Raw genomic sequence first — 17500 nt, forward strand, 5'->3', positions numbered from 1 at the left:
TTAGTTGGGGACGCTCACTATTGAAGAGAGCTGAACTGGATGATGAATCACTGAATCATCAATGAACTGACTTTAGCTGGAAAATTACTCTGTTATTGTCTTCTTGCATCATTGACAAACTAATTCCCTGTTTGACTGTAAAGCTGCTTTGACACAATCAGTATTGTAGAAAGCAAAGCAAAGGTGACTTGACTTTTAAAAAACACGTCATCAACTGATGTTAGAACAAAGTAATGCAATAAAAAACAGACACCTCAAATATACATTATTAAACTGTTTCATTATTTATTAAATAACATTCAAAGCATGTGATCTCAATATAGAAACAGATCATCATTATTAAACATACACTGATACAGAACGATGAGGAACTTCAGAAATAAACCTTTATTGAGAATGTCAACAAACGTCACAATGCAGTGGAGTAATATGTTCATATATATTCATGGGTAGATCTACTCACTATGATAGTGAACACAAACGCTCAGATTAAAACTAAGATAAACCATCAATAAATATGCAGCAATCCACGACACACGGCATAAACACATCAGTTATTAAAAACACATCAGTTATTAAAAGCAACATTTGTTCTTTTTGTACTGCAGCATCATCATCATCATCATCATCATCATGTGTGTGTTCGGAATGAAGTAAACTATCATCATTAGTGAAAATGGGGAATAAATGAGTCCTGCAGCACAAGCGTCACGTGACACGAGCACTGAACTGAACTGACAGCACATTCAGTGATATAATAGTCACGTCAGCCGCTGGGACGCATCTTTAAGGCTTTTCCTCGAGCGTGATTGTGTTAAACGTCTCTGCATTTGGCCTTCAACACATTCAACAAGCTCAATGAAACCATTTACTGCAGCAGAATCTGTCAGAAAAACACTGTTCCCTTCATCAGCTGCGACCAAACCTCATGTTCTCTCGGACAGAGTCAGCAAATGTCTGAAATGTTCTGGCTCTCTGAATACTGACAGCTGAAGATTGTTCCCTTTGCAGGTGAAATATGAGCATGTGGATTGGATCAGGAGCATCTGTCTCTCCTCGGGTGCTAAACACACACAAGAGCAAAGAGCCGAAACATACAGAAGCCCGTTTCCACCACAGGAAAAAAAAAAGAAGAAAAAATAAAGGTACTTGTGAGTTTTTTTTCTCACAATTCTAAGTGTGTTTCACAATTCTGAGTTTATATCTTATATAAAGTAAGAATTCTTTTAAATTTTTAAATTCTTTTATTCCATGGGGGAAACAAGCTTCCATAGATATGTGATATATAATTCACAGAACCCGAGTATATCCACTGCTGACTAACCCACGGCAAGCGTTAATGGTGAACACTGTAAAGGTCACTTGGACACTGGAGCACGAGAGACTGTGAAGTTAAACACATCAACAAGAGAGACCGCGCCTGTCACGTTTGTCTTATGTTGTTCGATTTTGGATGCATCACATACGTCCTCAAGCAATATGAAATCATCATTTATCATACATTACAAAAAAAACAGTATCAAGAGCAAGTTTCTGTGAAACACTAATGATTGTTCACAAGCAGAAGCTGCTCAAACCCACAGACGGCAAAAAAGAGCAAACACCATCAAATCTGCAGAATTAACAGAGTTCTGTCTGAAAGTACTGGTCACGATGAGGCAAACTACAACAGATTAAAGTGTTGACATCATTATCAGAAGATCAGAGACGAGAGAGAGGAGAGCAGATGAAGAGCCCAAAGACGACGTCACGTCAACCGAAGAAAGAGAAGAAGAAGCAGGACTGAAGAGAGACACGCCCCTCTGATGACTAAAGGACACCCGTAACGGCACAGGATGGACGTCCAGAGGAAACAAACAAACACGGCCCTTCCTGTGTGAGGAGGAAGAAGATGATGGAAACTCTTGATGGCTTTATGCCTGATGAAGAGAGAGAGAGAGAGAGAGACACACACACAGCACACCATTAAGAGCTTAAATCAAACACACGAGTGGCCTGACCGTCTCTCTGTCCATCTTCCCTTCCATCTGTCTGTCTGTCCGTCTGCCCATCCATCTGTCTGTCCGTCTGTCTGTCTGTCTGTCTATCTGTATTTCTGTCTGTCTGTCTGTCTGTCCATTTGTCTCTGTCTGTCTCTGTCTGTCTGTCGGCCTTAAAGAAGAACTACATATATTTCTCCCTATCCGTACTTCTTACTTTCTATCTTTCTTTCCGCCACAAACCAAGTCTCTGTCCTGTCTCTCTCTCTGTCTGTCTCTTTGTCTGTCCGTCCTTCTGTCTTTCTGTCTGTCTGTCTGTCTGTTCTTCTGTCTGTCTCTCTATCTGCCTCTCCATCTCCCTCCACCCCTCTGCCCATCCGTCTGTCCATCTCTCTGTTCTTTCCTCTGTCCATCCGTCTGCCTGTCCGTCTGTCCATCTCTCTGTCCTTCCGTCTGTCTGTTTTATCTCTCTGTCTGTCCTTCCGTCTGTCTGTCCGTTTCTCTGTCCGTCTGTCTGTCTCTCCTCCCTTCCTTCCTTTCTTTTGCTTTCTTTCTGTCTGTCTGTCTGTCCATCCATCTGTCCTTCTCTCTGTCTGTCTATCTGTCTGTCCTTCCATCTGTCTGTCTGTTTGTCTCTGTCCTTCTCTCTGTCTGACTGTCTGTCTGTCCTTCTGTCCGTCTCTCTATTTGTCTGTCCTTCTCTCTGTCTGTCTGTCTGTCCATCTGTCTGTCTGTCTGTCTCTATGTCTGTCCGTCTTTTCATCTGTCTGTCTGTCCATTTGTCTCTGTCCTTCTCTCTGTCTGGTCTGTCCTTCTCTCTATTTGTCTGTCCTTCTCGCTGTCTGTCCGTCTTTTTCGTCTGTCTGTCTGTCCATCTGTCTGTCTCTATGTCTGTCCGTCTTTTCATCTGTCTGTCTGTCCATTTGTCTCTGTCTGTCTGTCCTTCTGTCTGTCAGTCTGTCTGTCTGTCTCTCTATCTGCCTGTCCTTCTCTCTGTCTGTCTGTCTGTCTGTCTCTCTGCCACACCTCCTCTCTGTCTGTCTCTCTGTCTGTTTTCTCTGACTGACTGTCTGTCTGTCTGTCTGTCTGTCTGTTGCTCTCACACCCCTGCAAACACACGTCTGCTATATTTAGTTAATAGGCCAAACATAAATAATCTATATATAAAATATATATAATATATATATATACACATTTATTTATATGTAATTTATTTGTAATTTACTTATTAAATTCATTAACTGTTGCTTTATAAAGTGAAATGTTTAACAAGGTTTTTGTCATGCTAATAAGGCACAAAAAAGAGAAAAGTGAAAACAGAGAGAGCAGCAGCTCCTGTCTGTCACTGAGGTCATGACACAGGAAGTAGAACAGGAAACAAACACTGGGCTGGACTTCATTTCAAGGGCAGTGATTTATCCTCTACATGAACAGTGTAATATCAGCGTGTGTTTGTGGGGGTGAGATCACAAATCCTTGTCTAGAGTCTAATATACCAAAATATAATGTGTCAAAAGTTTGCAATTAAGATTTTCAAATTTTATTATATTTTATTTCTGAAAGAAGTCTCTTCTGCTCACCAAAGCTGCATTTATTTGATCAAAAATACAGTAAAAGACATTCAATATTATTATAATGTAAAACAGCTGTTTTCTATGTGAATATGTGTTAAAGTGTAATTTATTTCTGTGATGTGCAGCTGTATTTTCAGCATCATTACTCTGTGTGTGTGTGTGTGTGTGTATTAAAAAAACATTCTAATATGATGATTTGCTGCTCAAGAAACATTTCTGATTATTATCAATGTTGAGAACAGTTGTGCTGCACAATATTTTTATGAAACTGTGATACACTACCATTCAAAAGTTAGTATGATTTTCTTAGAACAATACTTAATACGTTTATTCATCAAGGACGCATTAAATTGATCAAAAGTGACAGTAAAGACATTTATAATGTTACAGAAGATTTCTATTCAAATAAACGCTGTTCTTCTGAACTTTCTATTCATCTATGAATCCTGAAAATTAAAATGTATCACAGTTTCCACAAAAATATTGAGCAGCACAACTGTGTTCAACATTAATAATAATCAGAAATGTTTCTTGAGCAGCAAATCATCATATTAGAATGATTTCTGAAGATCATGTGACACTGAAGACTGGAGTAATGATGCTGAAAATACAGCTGCACATCACAGAAATAAATTACACTTTAACAGAGATTCACACAGAAAACAGATATTTTAATTTGTAATAATATTTCACTGTTTTATCTATTTTTTTTTTTTTTTTTTTTTCAAATAAATGCAGCCTTGGTGAGCAGAAGAGACTAGACTACTGAGTAGTCGTGTAACTGTATGTGCTGTATGTTTATACACATGCGTGATGCTCATTAGACTGGAAGCTGAGCTCCTCTCTGTCTCTGATCTAACAGATGCTGCTCGTCCAGCGCTCCAGAGTCTCTCAGTGATGAAGGGAGGAGTACAATCCACTGCTTCAGGAAAAACTGATCCCAGCTGCGTTTCCCAAAAGCATCGTAAGAAGATCGCAGAAACCTTCGGTGAAGGCCGTTACTTTATCTGCTCAGACTCACGACGCTGTTGGGAAAGGCTGCTGATTGGCTGATTGTTGTCAAGGCAACAGCTGCGGTGATGTGGCTGGTTAGTGGCAGGTAGTGATGGTGAGGCACAGACTCATGCAGGCGCTACGACACGACGCACAGACCGCATGCACAGGCAAAGACACGCGGCACGAGCGTCTGCAGCACACACACACACACACACTCTCTCACACATAGATGGACTTCCTGTTTCCCTCCTGCATTTACACTGGTATGTGTGCGTGAGAGAGAGAGTGTGTGTGTGTGAGAGTGTGTGTCTGTGTAATCAGAAGCTGATCAGACTGTGCAGAGTGTGTGCGAGTGTGTGAGTGTGAGAGTGCTATTTTTTTGTGTGTGTGTGTGTGAGAGAGAGAGAGAGAGAGAGAGAGTGTTTGTGTGTGAGAGAGAGAGAATGTGTGTGTGTGTGTGTGAGTGAGTGTGTGTTTATAACTCAAAAACCTAACACTGGCTCAGTCCATCTCAAGTGATCCAGTGACCATTTCCCATGTTCCTCATCTTTTTGAGTGATTACCTCTGTGTACTGGTTAGTGATTAATTCATTTATATCATTTATGAACATCTAATAAACTGTAATATGGGTTTAACGGTCAGTCCGTGCGGTTTAATCACTAACAGGAGAGTTCAGCTGTCACTGGACACGATCCAGATCTCTAAACCCTGCATTATTAACTATGCTGTGCTGTATAGAAATGCTATGCAATACTTTTTAAAAAAAACAAACAGGCTTTATATCAACCATTATGCTCTGGAAGATATCAGCTATCAAAATATCCATATTGATCAATCGTCAATACTGGTTTAGCAAAACCATCAGTTCTCAAGCAGGGAGCCACTAGAGGGCCTCAGTGAATCCGCTCATGTGACTAAACCAGTTCAAATAACCAGACACTGGTGAAAGTGCAATACATGGACGTAATCACTCAAAAACAAGAAAGGTCATGCAACCGACTTTATCATTTTTGGCCGTCTTGAGACGGCCCGAGATTCCACTGACACAGAGAGACTAATGATTCGTGTGAGATCATCATCTCATGAAGCCTCAGAACAGAAACAATCGGAACGCAAAGACAAGAATGCAAATGTGATTTATTCTGGGTATGAAAGTCATCTTCACATCCACAGTCTTACACGCACTGCCTGAGAAATCACAGAAATACACACCGTCACACACAGAAACACACACCAAATCACACAGAACACACACACACACACACACACATGCTGACTGCTTGATCTTCTACCCGATCTGAATCATCTAATGATCCTTCAAACTAGAGAAGCAGCACGGACTAGTTCTGTGCGTCTCTGTCTCACTGCACTGAGATTCTGTCACATGTCTTAACTTGTATTAAACACACAATCACTGAAAGCCCGTCGAGGCGAGTCTGCGTTTGTTTCTGGGGGAAATATTCCTTTAAGACTCCCAGTGCTTTAGTCATCGTGTTATGATGATGGTTATTTCCACTGCAGTGCTGGTGTTAATGATCGCACACATGAACGAGACGCTGGAAGCTTCAGATGCAGGATATGACATCACACTGAACATCCTGAACCCAGCAGACCATCAGCGCTGCAGAGACCTCTCACACCACCATCACTAGTTATTATTTATTCCTTTGTAGTTAGTCATTTTATATTTTTTGTATAATATTTGTAAGTTATAGTAATTTTGTCGTGTTTAAAGTTTTTATTCATTTTAATTTCAGTTTTAGTTATTTTAGTACATCAAGTTAAAGTAAATTAAAACTCCCACCCAGAGACGAAGGAAGCTTTTGCATCTCACTCTATTCCATTACATTATCATCTATAGCACAACTGTTCATACAATTTATTTATTTCTCGATTTATTTAGCAATATTTGTCTGTTTTTGTCTGTGTGTTTTTGTCTCTGTGTACTGGAAGCTTGTGTCACTAAAACTAATTTCTTGTATGCACAAGCACACTTGGCAATAAAGCTCTTTCTGATTCTAAAAAATGTTGTCTTGGCAAATAGTTGTAATAAAAAGTGTATTTTATTTTATTTATTTATTTTGTTGAACTGCCTTCAATTCATCGTAGTAATGAAAATTACAAAAACATCTTTACAGTAGTGAGAATGACAATAAATAAAAAATATTCAAATATAAAAAATAATCTATAAATTAAAAAATATATATAACATATTTAAAATATTTAAGAATGTAATAAAATAAATATAAATAAAAATAATCACATAAGTAATACAAATAGGCTTAATTTTATGCTAAATATAATTTCTTGATTTTGGGGTGAGACCTGGACCTCTGTGGCGCTGCAGGTGTGTGTTCAGAGATGCTCACACACACACACACACACACACACACACACACACACAAGCATGTTAAATCAGCACGATCATGCCAGGACACACAATCAGCTCTCGGTGTTGTTGTGTGGATGTGTACTCACCCCGCTCCACTCTACAGCCATACTCACTTCATCCCCGGCCTCAGAGCCGCTCTCGTACTTCACGCTGGACACACTGTCTCTGCTGCGCCGGCGCTCAGCGCTCACATCCTCCTTCAGGAGCTCCACCACACGCGTCTGATGGACCGGATCCAGACCCTGACCAACACAGAGCCACAGCACACTACAGCTCACCTCGTTAACCAACAGCACGCTTTATTTCAGACATGCACTTCTGATGAACAAAAATGTAGGTAAAAAAACCCCACTGGTATTATTATTAAGGATGTCACTTTTCACCAGTTTTCATAATCTAGAGTGTGTTTGTATTTCTGATAACATAATAAATCAGGAATCTAGATGAGCATTTGTGCTTGTGGGCAAAACAGCTATAACTCTGATTAGTAATCACCATTAAACTGTGAGAATCATTTCAACCATTACACAGCCTGACGGAAGATTAAATTGGACTTATAGTCAACTAGAACAGGACAGGTGACTGAATATGATACTAGAAAGGACATTTGACTCTAAATGAAAAACAGCTGACAGAATGAACACTAGAACACAAGCAGCACGGCATGATGGGATTGATGAGCCGTGCGCTCTACTACACGAGCGTCAGCACTAATGAAAAAAATCACAATAAACAAAATACTTGCTCTGGGATCCACAGAGGAGCAACAACAAAAAAAATAAATCACTCAAACACACACTCTCACACTCTCAAACACACACTCGCACACACACACACGCACTCGCACACACACACACACACACACTCGCACTCACACACACACACACACTCACTCGCACACACACACACTCGCACTCACACACTCACACGCACACACACACACACACACCACACTCGCACGCATACTCAAACACATACTCAAACACACACTCGCACGCACACTCACACACTCACACGCACACTCGCACTCACACACTCACACGCACACTCTCACACACACTCGCACACACACACACTCGCACACGCACACACTCACACACACACACTCACGCACACTCACACGCACACTCACACTCTCACACGCACACACTCACGCACACACACACACACACGCACACTCACACTCTCACACGCACACACACACGCACACACACACACACGCACACTCACACTCTCACACGCACACACTCACGCACACACACACACTCGCACGCATACTCACACACACACTCGCACGCACACTCACACTCACACGCACACTCACACACACACTAACACGCACACACTCACACACTCTAACACGCACACACTCACACGCACACTCACACACTCACACGCACACTCGCACTCACACGCACACTCACACACTCACAGTCACACACACACACACACACGCACACACCCTCGCACGCACACACACTCACACACTCGAACGCACACACTCACGCACACACACACACACTCGCACACATACTCACACACACACTCGCACGCACACTCACACACTCACACGCACACACACACTCGCACGCACACTCACACACTCACACTCACACACTCACACTCACACGCACACACTCACACTCTCACACACACTCGCACGCACACTCACACTCTCACACACACACACTCACGCACACTCACACGCACACTCACACACTCACACGCACACTCACACTCTCACCCACACACACACACGCACACTCACACACACACTCACACGCACACAGTCACAACACACAACACACACAAACACACTCGCACACTCACACACACACACACACACACACACGCACACACACTCACACACACTCGCACGCACACACACTCACACACTCGAACGCACACACTCACTCACACACACTCGCACGCATACTCACACGCACTCACACACTCAGACACACACTCACACACACACACACACACACACGCACACACACACACACACACACTCACACAAACACTCTCACACACACTCACACACACGTCCCGCTGCTGTCAGAGGAAGAGCTGATTCTGTACCTGTTTGCGGGATCTCATGGCGCACTCCTCCAGCGTCTCCGCTGCCTCCAGCTTGCCCTGTCTGCGGTACAGAGCTCCCAGATTCCTCAGCGTCGTGTTGACCGTCGGGCTGCGCACAAACAACGTCACAGTGCAGAACATCAGCTCTTATGCTTTGGCTTCTGACTGATTCATCAGGAGATTCACTCTGTCTGGATTTTAATGTGACATACTGATCGATGTTTAGATGAGTCAGGAGTCGTCATTAGAACCTTTAAAGAGTTAAACATTACTGATATCTCCTAGTCTGACCGTGGAAATGACCATAAACTGACCTGAGAGTCATTTCAGTAACATTCAGCACTCATGTCACGTGTGTTCAGCGGTTCACAATCAGAACTAGTGATTCCAGACTCACAAATGAATCACTATTGATGGCACTGGTCAAACGGATTTGCTGAAACGGTTTGCGATTTTATTTGATTCATTTGAACAGTTCACTCATGTACTGAATCATCTAAGGCTGTTTCTTAAGGAAGCCTACTTCTGAACAAGGGATAAAAAAAAACAAAAAAGGACTTTTTTCAATTTTGAGCTTCTATCTGTAATTCTGAGTTGATTTCTCTTATATCTCTAAATTCTGGGTTATTTTGTTTCCGCCACGGAATGTAAAATAAAAAAGCCAATTGTGACTTCATATCTTATAATTCTGAGCTTATTCTCAGGGGGCTTTCACACTAGCACTTCTGGTGCACGACCGGGTTTGTTCGACGTAAGAGTTCAGTTCGTTTGGATAATGTGAACTCTGGTGCGCATCCACAAAACCGCACCCGAGTCAGCGTAGAAAGGGTGGTCTGTGGTATGGTTCATGCAAACTCCAGTTCACTTCTGATGTGAACGCAATCGTACTAAATCATATGAATATGTCAAACTGTGTATTTCTGCGTTTACTCGCTCGCTTTCCTGAAAAGCATGACTGGCGCGCTGCAGAGCAGAGAGAACTTATTTCTCATTTCTGCTTGCAGAAAGTGACTGAACCATTGCATCACAGCTGTGATAAATAGACGCATGTGCCGTTCTGTGTTGGCACTTTAGAAATTAATCAAAATTTGAAAAATCAGAAATGATGGTGATTAGATGAAATACCGGCAATCAGAGAGTTATTTAACGACAGGCCCACTGTCAACAACAGAAAGAAACACACTCAAATCAAGCACACTGAGATCATGGTGTAATATGATGTGTGTGTGTGTGTGTTACCTGTTGACTTTACAGGCTTTGTACCAGCCTCCGTATTCCCCGTACGGCGTGTTGTCTCTGTGCTTCCCCTGAACATCAGCACACACACACACACACAGAGTGAGACACAGCAGATCAGCGCTCACACACACACACACACTCAACCTCTAACACACACACACACACACACACACACTCATGCTCTCACACACACACAGAGTGAGACACAGCAGATCAGCGCTCACACACACACACACACACTCAACCTCTCACACACACACACTCATGCTCTCACACACACACACTCATGCTCTCACACACACACAGAGTGAGATACAGCAGATCAGCGCTCACACACATCATGCTCTCTCACACACACACACACACACACAAACACACTCACTCTCTCACACACACACACAGAGTGAGACACAGCAGATCAGCACACACACACACTCATGCTCTCACACACACACACACTCACGCTCTCACACACACACACAGAGTGAGACACAGCAGATCACCACACACACACACACACATGTTCATGCTCTCACACACACACACTCACGCTCTCTCACACACACACACAGAGTGAGATACAGCAGATCACCACACACACACGCACACACACTCATGCTCTCACACACACACACACACACACACTCACGCTCTCACACACACACACTCACGCTCTCACACACACACACACACACAGAGTGAGACACAGCAGATCACCACACACACACACACACACATACACTCATCATGCTCTCTCACACACCTTGCTCATCTCCTCTCTCTCCTCCGCGTGCATCCAGATGGGCTTGTTTTCGGCTGGAAACAGACACACAGGTGACATAATTACCCATGATGCTCTCTGATGAAACCACTGAATGCTGTATTAGACTGGACTTTTGAACACACATTCAGAATTCATAACCACAAGAATGATAAATCTTGATATATTGACAGGCATGTAATCATTGTCAAACAGACAGCAGAATCAGTGTGAACGTGTTTCTGAATAACACTCACCATCCACCGATCCGAACTCCTTCTCGTGAGCACGGGTCAGAATCTCTTTGTACAGAACCTCGGCTTCTTTGTATTTGCCTTGTTTGAGAAAGCAGGAGGCCTGCGGAGAGACAACAGTGTTCACTGCTGATGAAGAGCATTCAACAGAGACTGATAGAGTCTGTGTGTAAGTGAGTGGGTGTGTGTTTGTGTGTGTGTGTGTGTGTGAGTGTGTGTGAATGAGTGAGTGTGTGTGTGAGAGAGTAGTGTGTGTGTGTTTGAGTGTGTGTGAGTGTGTGTCTGTGTGTGTGAGTGTGAGAGAGCGTGCATGCGTGAGTGAGTATGAATGAATGTGAGTGTGAATGAGTGTGTGTGTGTGTGTGTGAGTATGTCTGAGTGAGTGTTAATGAGAGTGAGTGAGTTTGTGTGTGAGTGTGAATGAGTGTGAGAGAGTGTGCATGTGTGAGTGAGAGTATGTGTGAGTGTGGATGAGTGTGTGTGTGTGTGTGTGTGTGTGTGTGTGTGTGTGTGAGTGAGAGTTAATGAGAGTGAGTGAGTTTGTGTGTGTGAGTGTGAATGAGTGTGAGAGAGTGTGCATGTGTGAGTGAGAGTATGTGTGAGTGTGGATGAGTGTGTGTGTGTGTGTGTGTGTGTGAGTGAGAGTGAGTGAATGTGAATAAGTGTGAGTGAGAAAGTGAGTGAGAACTGTATTTTTATTTTCCAAATAATGATTAAAGATCGAACATTCAAATATTTGTGCACACCCCTACTGGACGAGGCGTTGCATTAAATGCATTAATAATTAACACGTCATCTTTTCCATAACTAACCACATCAAATGAACATGTAAAATTGACGGCCCTATATAGAACACACAGGAACTGTAAGAGATGAGCGTGAGTTCAGCTGAACACAAAAGGCAGACGCTCTAACTGAATTCTGCTGCAGCTATGCTCACATTTGCATGATGAGGCCAAAATGCAAATAGCACGACTCATCGAGCATGTGTTTAAACTGACTGCAGTTAGTTTCCAGGCGCTGTTCTCAGACTCACCAGGTTGTTCTTGGTTTTGGCCACATTGGGGTCGTCTGGGCCGAGCCGACACTCGTAGATCTCCAGCGCTCTGCAGTAATAATACTCCACCTCCTCATACTTGCCCTGATTCTGACACAACAGCGCCAGATTATTCAGCTGCTTCGCCACGTCAGGATGATCCTTGTGGTATTAATTACACACACACACACACACACACACACACACAGACAGGCTTAAGATTGAGACAAGACTAATTTAAGACAGAATTTCTTTAGTGTGGTATTAATTTGGACATTAATTTAAGTGTAAGAATTTAAATAAATAAACAGACTCTGTGGTTGTGGTGTGATCAGAGGAAACAGCTGCTATCAGTCTTCATTAGAGTGTTTAATCACATTCTGCTGCTCCATCAAACTCATCAGGAGTTGACGAGCGAGTAATTGCTCATTTCACACGGCACAGATCTCAGAGTTTATCGTGAGCACTGACCTTCTCTCGGATCTCCAGGGCTCGTTTACACAGCGGCTCGGCTTCCTTATACTTGCCTCTCTTCCCGTAGAGCACTGCCAGATTATTGAGAGTGGCTGCAACCTGAAACACAAGAGCAAAATCAACACTGACGACGTGAGCTTCAGCCAAACCATCTGAGCATGACCATCTCAGTGCACTAACAAACCATGATCAACACTGATCTAATGAGACACGTGACTCTGAAAGAGTGATGCTGCTATTGCACCTCCAACACAGTCCATTATAATAGTTTTAGATTACATTTAAGACATTTTATTTATAAAGTGCCTTTCAAGCACAAAACTTGACATAATTTATTTCATGATAATGTCCTGCTGAACATTTTTCTGTTATTGGGATGAATCTGATATAATCTAACAACTGATGGATGTGACCGTCATAAGACTGGATACATGTATGTGACTTACAGCAGGATGGTCTTTGCCCAGTGTTTTCTCTCTGATGGAGAGAGCGTCGTTCAGCAGGTGAGCCGCCTCTTTATATTTATTCTGATCCCTGAGACACACAGACAGTGAAGTCAGCACATGGCGAGGATGTCATCAGGTACTGTGGTGAAATCGCTGTGAAGATCACTCTCTCACCTGTACACGAGTGCCAGGATGTTGAGCATGGTGGCCACGTCGGGGTGTTCATCCACCTACGTTTTCTCCAGGTCCTCCAGAGCTTGTTTGCAGAGCGGCACAGCCACCTCGTAGCGGCCCTGAGACGCGTACTGGATCACCAGGTTATGGAGCGTCCTGAGTCGTGCCGGGATCTCGTACCCGCCCTGCTGCGCCGCCGCCACTGCAGCACTGTTGTGCTGGTGCTGCACTGCAAAGGTCAGAGGTCAAAGGTCAAAGCAGGGTTAATGACAGACACACACGAGAGAAGCAGCAGTGATGTTCACTTACTTCCTTGAGTGTGTTCCTCCTCATCGTTAGGAAAGAGATCATCCAGAGAGTCCTTGGGCGGCTCACCATCCTTCTCCTCCTGGACAGACAGACAGAATGTCAGACAGATGGACGGACAGAGAGACAGATGGACGAATAGACAGAGAGACAGACGGAAGGACGGACAGACAGACAGATGGACAGACAGGGAGACAGATGAACAGACGGACAGAGAGACAGACAGAGAGACAGATGGACAGACAGAGAGACAGACAGAGAGACAGACGGACAGAGAGACAGATGGACGGACAGAGAGACAGATGGACGGACAGAGGGAGACGGACGGACAGAGAGACAGACAGTCAGAGAGACAGACAGAGAGACAGATGGACAGACAGGGAGACAGATGGACAGACAGACGGACAGAGAGACAGACAGTCAGAGAGACAGACAGAGAGACAGATGGACAGACAGAGAGACGGACGGACAGAGAGACAGACGGACAGAGGGAGACGGACAGGAGACAGACAGACAGAGAGACAGACAGACAGAGAGATAGACAGGCAGAGAGACAGACGGACAGAGAGACAGACAGAGAGAGGACAGACAGACAGAGAGATAGACAGACAGAGAGACAGACGACAGAGAGACAGACAGAGAGACAGACGGACAGAGAGACAGACAGATGGACAGAGAGACAGATGGACAGACAGAGAGACAGACGGACAGAGAGACAGACAGTCAGAGAGACAGACAGAGAGACAGATGGACGGACAGAGGGAGACGGACGGACAGAGAGACAGACAGTCAGAGAGACAGACAGAGAGACGGACGGACAGAGAGACAGACGGACAGAGGGAGACGGACAGGAGACAGACAAACAGAGAGACAGACAGACAGAGAGACAGACAGAGAGACAGACAGACAGAGAGATAGACAGGCAGAGAGACAGACGGACAGAGAGACAGACAGAGAGACAGACGGACAGAGAGATAGACAGACAGACAGACAGACGGACAGAGAGACAGACGGTCAGAGAGACAGACAGAGAGACAGACGGACAGAGAGAGAGACAGACGGACAGAGAGACAGATGGACGGACAGAGAGACAGACGGACAGAGAGACAGATGGACGGACAGAGGGAGACGGACGGACAGAGAGACAGACAGTCAGAGAGACAGTCAGAGAGACAGATGGACGGACAGAGGGAGATGGACGGACAGAGAGACAGACAGTCAGAGAGACAGACAGAGAGACAGATGGACGGACAGAGGGCAACAGGGAGACGGACGGACAGAGAGACAGACAGTCAGAGAGACAGACAGAGAGACAGATGGACGGACAGAGGGAGACGGACGGACAGAGAGACAGACAGTCAGAGAGACAGACAGAGAGACAGATGGACGGACAGAGGGATACGGACGGACAGAGAGACAGACAGTCAGAGAGACAGATAGAGAGACAGATGGACGGACAGAGGGAGACGGACGGACAGAGAGACAGACAGTCAGAGAGATAGACAGACAGAGAGACAGACGGACAGAGAGACAGACAGACAGACAGACAGACAGAGAGACGGACAGAGAGACCAAGACAGAGAGATAAACAAAGAGACAGACAGACAGAGAGACAGACGGACAGAGAGACAGACAGACAGACGGACAGATAGAGGGACAGAGAGACAGACAGACAGATAGAGGGACAGAGATAGACAGACAGAGAGACAGATGAACAGACAGAGAGACAGACGGACAGACAGAGAGACAGAGAGACAGAGAGACAGACGGACAGATGTGAGACGTGCAGCACTGTGTTCATGTTGAGCTCAGATGTCCTCAAATGACTGTAATTATGAGCTCCCAACTTGTACAACTAGACTCACTGCTAAAAATCACAGGCCTGGGATAAAACTCCTGAAAAACAGCATTCATCTTTGCAGAAAGTCGTAATTACAGGTTGGAAACGACATGAAAAAAGCTCCTTTACTAGATCACTGGATCAAAACCACCAGAAAGGTTTGAGATGGACACACTTTCTGTCTGCAAGTGAGCAGATGAGCTGAAATCTACACAAACTCCAGCATGAGCACATTTTACAGCATTTATTCACCCGTTAATGCTATTAAATACAAATCTAACTGTGCAATATACTTTTACATCATTTATTAATCTCTGTTGTTATTTAATAAAAATGACATTTTTAATATATTTTATACTACTTATTAGTCTTTATTAATGTTATTTAATAAAATTCAATTGTTCATTTTTTTGTTTGTTAGTTCACAGCTCATTAACTAATGCTAATAAATACAACTTTTAAAAGTGATTCAAAAAGTAAATGTTCAAATTAACATTAAAATTAGTGCTGCAGAATTATCAGTTCATATATAGTTACTGAATGTTAACAAATGAGACTTTAGTGTGAAGTGCTACACTAGTGAGGACTGACTCAGTAAACAGCACTAGTGAGTGTGAGTAATCTGTGTGTTTGTCAGATGAATGCAGCGATCATGTTCTGCACAGGCGTGATCTCACCGAAGGAGACACGTCCTCGTCGTACTTCTTGAGCTGGTTCATGAACTCCAGGTGCTTCTTCTCCTCCTCCAGCTGTGCCACGCTCTGCTCGCTCTTCTGCAGCTTCTGCTGTGTGTTCGCCAGCTCGTCTCGGAGCCACTGGTTCTCCTGCCAGAGACGCCGCACCTGAGCACGCAGCTTCTGCTTCTCCGACTCCACCGCGTTCAGATGATTGGACAGAGCCATCATTACCTGCACACACACACACACACATGCTCACTCGTCCGGAAGGAACTCACTGTGACACACACCCGCTCCATCTCTGGAGTCAACATGAATTACCGTTTACTGACTTTCATAATCGGATGTTTTTGGGATAGAGAGTGAAAACAGTGTGCAATCAGCAGCTGTGGCTCCCTTAAAGATGAATAAAGAGTCTTCATTAAAGCCTTATAAGCCATGAAACAAACCAACCAGCCACGAGGAGAATCACAACATTATAAACTTTGATTTGAAGCAAAAAAGTATTTGAAAATCAGACAAAGAGACAAGACTAAAACGGCTTTAAAGAACTACAATCACGAGGCTTTGCAAATTACATAATCACGAAAAAAAGGATGGATAAATGTACAATTTTTGATTTAAAGACATTGGTTATATATAGATGTTTGTTGGTTATATTTAAATGTATTGTCATATCAGCTTCAGATTATCGGTGCCGATATTAAGCTTTTTTATGGTTATTTTCAAAACCGATTTGTCGATAAAATAATTTAAAAGCATTTAAAAAAAAGTTTTTGTCAAAGCCCTTGTTATTCTTAATTTTGACATTCATTTCATTTTTACACCAGACATATATATCCGTTCAAAATACTGATTATTATAACTTGATCTGTAATAATCGTCTGAAAAACACATATCGGTCGACCCCTGCTTCAGAGTAGGACTGTTATATTAATTAATCGTGATTAATTGCTTCCTAAATAAAAATGTGTTTACATAATATATGTGTTTATGTATATATAGCTATCAAACTTATATCATTTATATTATATATAAATATATATTACATATATTTCTTAAATGTTTACATGATGTGTGTGTATTTATATACATATATAAACATACACAGTACACACACATAAAATATGTATTTTAATTTCGGAAGCTATTAATCGCGATTAATTGATTTTACAGCCCTACTCCAGAGTCTATTATACGACAGATACATATTCAACATTCGATCCTCTGATTGGTGGAGAATTATGGGTAATGTAGTTTTTCACTGGGA

At 43.2% G+C, this 17500-nt stretch overlaps 1 pseudogene; it reads right to left on the reverse strand.

Moving 5' to 3' along the window:
- Window positions 1–17500, reverse strand: part of LOC109081141 — a 24804-nt pseudogene that overhangs the window by 3172 nt on the left and 4132 nt on the right.

This window comes from Cyprinus carpio, chromosome A13 (genome assembly GCF_018340385.1).
Source record: "Cyprinus carpio isolate SPL01 chromosome A13, ASM1834038v1, whole genome shotgun sequence".
NCBI classification, from domain to species: Eukaryota; Metazoa; Chordata; class Actinopteri; order Cypriniformes; family Cyprinidae; genus Cyprinus; species Cyprinus carpio.